The sequence below is a fragment of the Orcinus orca genome, chromosome 10 (assembly GCF_937001465.1).
Source record: "Orcinus orca chromosome 10, mOrcOrc1.1, whole genome shotgun sequence".
Lineage (NCBI taxonomy): Eukaryota > Metazoa > Chordata > Mammalia > Artiodactyla > Delphinidae > Orcinus > Orcinus orca.
The window spans coordinates 87,128,460-87,134,692 of NC_064568.1; the positions used below are offsets into that span (position 1 = coordinate 87,128,460).

The following is a 6,233-nucleotide window of genomic DNA, read 5'->3' on the forward strand; positions in this document are numbered from 1 at the left end:
CCCCACCTCCAAGTACCATCATATGGGGGATTAGGCTTCAACATATGCATTTTGGGGGAACACAAATGTCAGTCTACAGCAGTCTCTGATTGTCTTCAAGTGGATCAGATGTATGATTGGATTTTAATTTTAAGGAAATAATGCTGGCTGTTCTATGAAGAATGGACTAAAGGTTGTGGTGGATAAGAGAGCTGGTGGCTGTATGAAAAATGAACTGAACAGAGGAAATAAAAATTGTAGAGACTAACCAGTAGGTTATTTCTATAGTCTAAATAGCAGGTGATGGTGTCTGGATATTTCCGGGTTAAAGATTAGAAAATTCCAAGGTCATAATGATTTTTAAAAATAAAGATTAAATCTCTTTGCTCTTGGTGAAGAGAACTTTAGTAACTTTCAGGTATTTAACCAGGTATTTACTAATAAAGTTCCCATTCTCTTCCATTCACCCTTTTGAACTTTCTGCAAATTTGTGTGAAGTCATTCATGCATCTTCAATTCATGAGAACAACATAGCAGAACGTGCGATGTTCTTACTTCCATTATACTAGGAGTTAGCTCTTTTTGTAATGATGTATATGAAATTAGTATAGTAATAAAGTAATAAAGAAAATGTATCTGCTATAAAGTAGGGGTGTTTAGCTGAAATGTTATAATAAAGGAGTTATTATTTTTTAACTAGGAAAGACTTTTCTTTGCATAATTTGGCATCAGAGTTTTGAACTGAATTTGAACTTAGTGGTGTATGAATTAGTATCCCCTTGCTTAGATGTGACTACATTTTTTTTCCAAGAAAAACAATTTGAAAGCCTTGGAAAAAAGCTCAAAAAATCCTCTTAATATATCAAATAACTCTTACAAAACAATTCTTTGATGTTAAGTGTGAAAGTATCAGAAACATGGAGATTAAATTTCCTCTGGGACATTTCTACATGAACAGAAAAAGTGCTTAGTAAAACACCTTTTGGGTTTTGCCTATTCCCAAAAGTATTTTAAAAGGAAAACAGGCATTTAATAAATCCAAGAGCAGCTGAATTTTTACATCCTTTACAGAGACATATTGTGTTACTTAACTTCTTTTCCAGTTCCTTTAGTTTGATTCTTTTAATATATTTGGATTTCCTAAATTTTGCCAAGTTGGTTTTAGTTTTGGATATATATTTTCAGATAGGACCAACAAAATGACCAGAAGTCATTGGCAACAAAGATGCTCCTCCGAGGAATTTCTGAATTTAAAGTATAATATCCTTTCCCTGTTTACAACCACACCTTCCTCATTAAATGTAACTCTCATGCAGTGAGATCAAAGCTAACCCTGAGAAAACTGGTATAGAGTCAAAATTTGTGGGCTGTGAGTAAAGTTGGTCCTCCATAAAATGCACCATGGAAACAACATGCATTTCTTAGAGAATCAATGTTGTTTCCCTGAATTCTGTTATTCAGTGACTTAAAAATTTTTATTGGTTTGTATTGGTCTCCATGATTCACTTTTATTTTCAAGAAAATAAGTGTTCATGAGGAAGGAAACTAACAAATTAACTGAGCTAAGCACTTTACATATGTTATATTAACGTTATATTTGAGCTGGTGAAATAAGAATTATTTTCCTTATTTTCAGATGAGCAAACAGAGTCAAAGGGTCAATGTTCACACTCAGGAAATAGTGGAACTGAGTTTTAAATTTTGACTGTTCTTTCCACTCTCAAAGTCACGGCTCTTTTTACTTGTCTGGTTTTATTTTTTCTCCTGTCATTTAAAGATGAATTTTGCTAAGGATCTGTGCTTGGCTTTCTTTTAGCTATGGTTCCTCCCGATATGATGACATCCAATCCTAGATTTTCACTTAATACCTCTGAATAGATGATTCCTATGCATCTGTGCACTTTCCGTCATCACCAATATGTCAGGTCCTAATTGAATTCAAATTTAATTTTACAAAAGAATTTCTTAAGTGTGTAGATCACTTTGAAGAATTTTACATCTTTAAATCAATATCCCCAGTGGGTAAGGTAAGTTATCCAATAGTAATACTCATATTTAAAATGGGCTTATATTCAGACTTGTATGAAAGTTTGGATATTTGTGTGGCATACAATTAATAGTAGATATAAATCTTGTTAGAGCAGATGTACTAAAGTCTTGATTTCACATTTTTATATGGGAGCATTTTATTTTTAGAGTGTAATATAGAAAAATATCCTGAGATGAAAGAGTTCTGAGTTTATGCTTTCATTTTAACATTTCCCTCCTTATACTGCATATATATACACATGCTTATAATGAAAGCATATTTTGACCTCTGCCATTGAAACAGAGTCCTACAGAGCTTCTTTTCTCTGACATATGAGATTCTTTGGCAAGAGTACAACTGAATTTTCTCAGCTTGCTGTATCTCCTATGAGACCAGCAGGAGAGAAAACCAATTGGCAATTCATTTCCCAGTTAGCATGCTTCCCTTTCTGTGTTTCAAACGTGCAGTCCCTTGTAAAATCTTATGCTGAACTTTCACTGGCTTCTTGAAATATTCAGTTCCTCTGCTGTATGATATTCTCACTCAGACAAAAAGGTTCAATTATAAAAAATATGTTTCCATTAAGGACGGTAATAAAATATCACATTATGGTTATATGAGTACCCACACCTCAACCAGTGATAATAGAAACCATTACACACTGTGTGGTAAGCTACATAACCATTCATGAAGCTAATCCTAAACCTTTGAGCAGTTTGGCCAAATTTCTCTAATTATCTTCAAGGTTATATCACTGCTATCATTGTTAATTGTATTTATTAATGTAATAGTTTCCTAAATAGAATTTAATGAAACAGTACATAACTACTTATTATGAAAACTTCATAAACATTTTTGAGTTTTTAATAGGAGTCATAGATATATAGAAAACTCAAAATTATTTCACTTTTTAGTGGTATAAATATTTAAATTACTTTTAAGTAGTAGTTTATTTAAGGTTGTTTGTTAGTTATCTTTTTAGAAAATAAACTTTTAATTTAAAAATTATTTTAAATTTACATAAAAATTGCAAAGATAGTACAAAGGGTTCTTGTACACTCTATGCTCAGTTTCCCTTATTATTAATATCTTACCCATATGGCACATTTGGCACAATTAATGAAACTATATTGATACTTTATTATTAACTAGATTCCATACTCTATTCAGATTTCTTTAGTTTTCACCTAATGTACCTTTTCTGTTTTAGGAACCCATTCAGGATACAACAATACATTTAGTCCTCATGTATCCTTAGTAAACTCTTTGCTGTGATTTTTCTCAGTTTTTCCTTATTTTTGATGACCTAGACAGTTTTGAGGAGTACTGGTCAGGTATTTTGCAGAATGTCTCTCAACTGGAATTTGTCTGTTGTTTTTCTCATGATTAGAGTGGATGATGTTTATGGGTTTTTAGGAGAAAGAGCACAGAGATAGAGTGTCCTTCTTGTCTCATCACACCAAGTGTATATACTATCAACATCCTTAACAATGTTGATATTAACCTTGATTATTTGGGTGAGGTCATGTTTGTTGGATTCCTCCATTGTAAAATTACTCTTTTTTCGCCTCTTTCCATACTGTACTCTTTGGAAGAGAGTCACTGTGCACAGCCCCATTTAAAGAGTGGGGGATTAATCCCAACCTCCTTGAGGGCAGAGTATCTACATAAATAGTTTAGAATTCTTGTGCATGGGCGATTTGTCTGTCTTCTCCCATTTATTTAATTATTCATTCATTTGTTTATATAAATATGTGCATATAATTATATATGTATTATAGTTATATAATAATATGTAAACATATTATATATCATATTTTTTTAATATTATATGAAACAGAGGCTTGGATAGGAGATTGCAACTTGTGTGTGACTTTTAGGTCATAATTCTAACTCCAAGAGGCTTATGTGGCAACTTTGAAGGATAACTTTGGATTTATTGAAACAGCCAGCCAATCATGATAAGAAAATATTTTCCAATACAATGAGTTCTCTGGTGATGTTGATAGCCTGGAACTGGGGCACATAGTTGAGTATAGCTTGTCCAAAGGCAAAGGCAACAAAATTAGCATGGAAAAAGTGAACAAAACACACTCAGTGAATGGCATTACTGAGAAAGCTGGACCTGCCATCTACTCCAGTATAGTCAATCACCCCTTGGGTGTGTTGACCCAACACAGACTGAGTACCAAGGAATGATTGAGATCGTGGAGGAAGGGGCAATGAAAGGTGAGGTCTATCCATTTGTCATAACGGGGACGGCCAACAAAGGAGACTGATCTCTTTACTATCTCTATGGTTTTTATCTTTTCCAGAATGTCATATAAATAAGCTCATAAAGTATGTAGCTTTTTTGGACTGGCTTCTTTCACATAGAAACATGCATTTAAGATTCATCGTGTCTTTGCATTAGTTTTACAGCTCAATCCTTGCATCATTGAGTAGTATTTCATTGTATGGACGTACCATACTTTGTTTATTCATTCACTTGTTGAAGAACATTTACTTGCTTCCTATTTTTGGTGATTATGAATAAAATGGCTATAAACTTTTACATGAATATTTCTGCATTATATAAATTTTCAATCAGTCCAGAAGTGTGATTGAGGGGTCATATTGTAGGACTGTATAGCTTTTCAAGAGTTTGCCAAGCTGTCTTCAAAAATGGCTATATCATTTTTCATTCCTGCTAGCAATAAATGAGAGTTTATGTTGCTCTGTGTCCTTGCCAGCAATCAGTATTGCTATATTTTTGGATTTTGACCACTCTAATAGATGTGTAGTGGTATCTCATTGTTTTAATTTGCATTTCCCCAGTGACAAATAATTGAGCGTATATTAATATGCTTATTTTCCATCTGCATATCTTCTTTGGTAAGGTGTCTGTTCAATCTTTTACCCCTTTCTAAATTGGGTTGTTTATTTTCTTATAGTTGAACTTTAATATTTAAAATTTTAAACTAAAAAAGGGAATATTCCATTGCAGATTGTATTCTGAGATATTTTATTACATTTATATGACCTCCAAATATATTTTAAATACCCTTCAAATCACATTTGTCTTGACTGTACCTTTGTGATAGAAACCCTAATATTAACTGATACTTGTAAATCTCTCTTGGAGCTCAATGGGGTCATGTTACTGCCCAATGCAAGTGTTACATTAATTCTAAAAACCACCCTCTATTTCCTTTATCCTTCCCATTGGCTGGAATGTGCACATGATTGCTATCACCTGAGCAGCCACCTTGGTCCTTGAGATAGGACACTAAGAATGGTAGTAGCGGGCTTCCCTGGTGGCACAGTGACTGAGAGTCCACCTGCCGATACAGGGGACGCGGGTTCGTGCCCTGGTCCAGGAAGATCCCACATGCCGTGGAGCAGCTGGGCCCGTGACCATGGCTGCTGAGCCTGCGCGTCCGGAGCCTGTGCTCCGCAACGGGAGAGGCCACAGCAGTGGGAGGCCCACGTACCGCAAAAAAACAAACAAAAAAAAGAATGGTAGTAGCAAGACAAGGTAGCCTGACTCCACGACAGATTCATAGAGCATTGCTGCACAGCTGCCTACCTTCAGATGCTTACATGAGAGAGAAATACATTTCTTTCTGGTTTACATCACTATTCTTTTAGACCTCTGTTGCATGCAGCAAATCTAATCCTAATCTTTTAGGTCTCTGTTGCATGCAGCAAATCTAATCCTGACTGAACCAAGATCTGCCCTTAGGTTTGCTTAGTTGTGCCTTCTGTGTGTCCTCTTAGCATACTGTATTTTCCCCATTGTGGCACTTTTCACATTTTATGGGAAGTTCTCATTTCATTGTTTTCCTCCCTCACTAGGATATAAATTCTATGAAAACAGGAGTCCTGCTTGTTGTTCTTTATTCTCAGATCTCACAGTGCCTAGCCAATGGTTAGTATTTTCTAAATTTTTATTGGATAAATCAGTGACTTACTAAATGACCATCATATAATTAGAACTTTTATATGAAGATCCAAAGTTGTTTTTCTGCGTACGTTCTGTCTTCTCAATTATTTTAAAAGCCTCAAGGGAAGAGACCATGATTTATAGCACAAAGATCAATATAGTCAGTAAATCCTTGATGATAGCACCACACAGCTAAAGAACTCAATTAAAATTTATAAAAAGTAGTGTGAAATGTAGCCCTAAGGAGGAAAACTCTAAGTACAAATACATAATTTTTTAAATCTTTATAGTAGTTGAGGA

General features: G+C 34.4%; 1 long non-coding RNA gene across 1 annotated transcript in view; it reads left to right on the plus strand.

Annotated features, from left to right (window-relative positions):
- LOC125965691 (uncharacterized) overlaps positions 1-5,866 on the plus strand; it is a 38,196-nt gene extending 32,330 nt beyond the window's left edge. The window contains exon 3 of the long non-coding RNA XR_007479923.1: positions 5,846-5,866. This is a non-coding gene — a long non-coding RNA (uncharacterized LOC125965691). The remainder of the gene's footprint in view (positions 1-5,845) is intronic.
- The last annotated feature ends 367 nt before the right edge of the window (positions 5,867-6,233 follow it).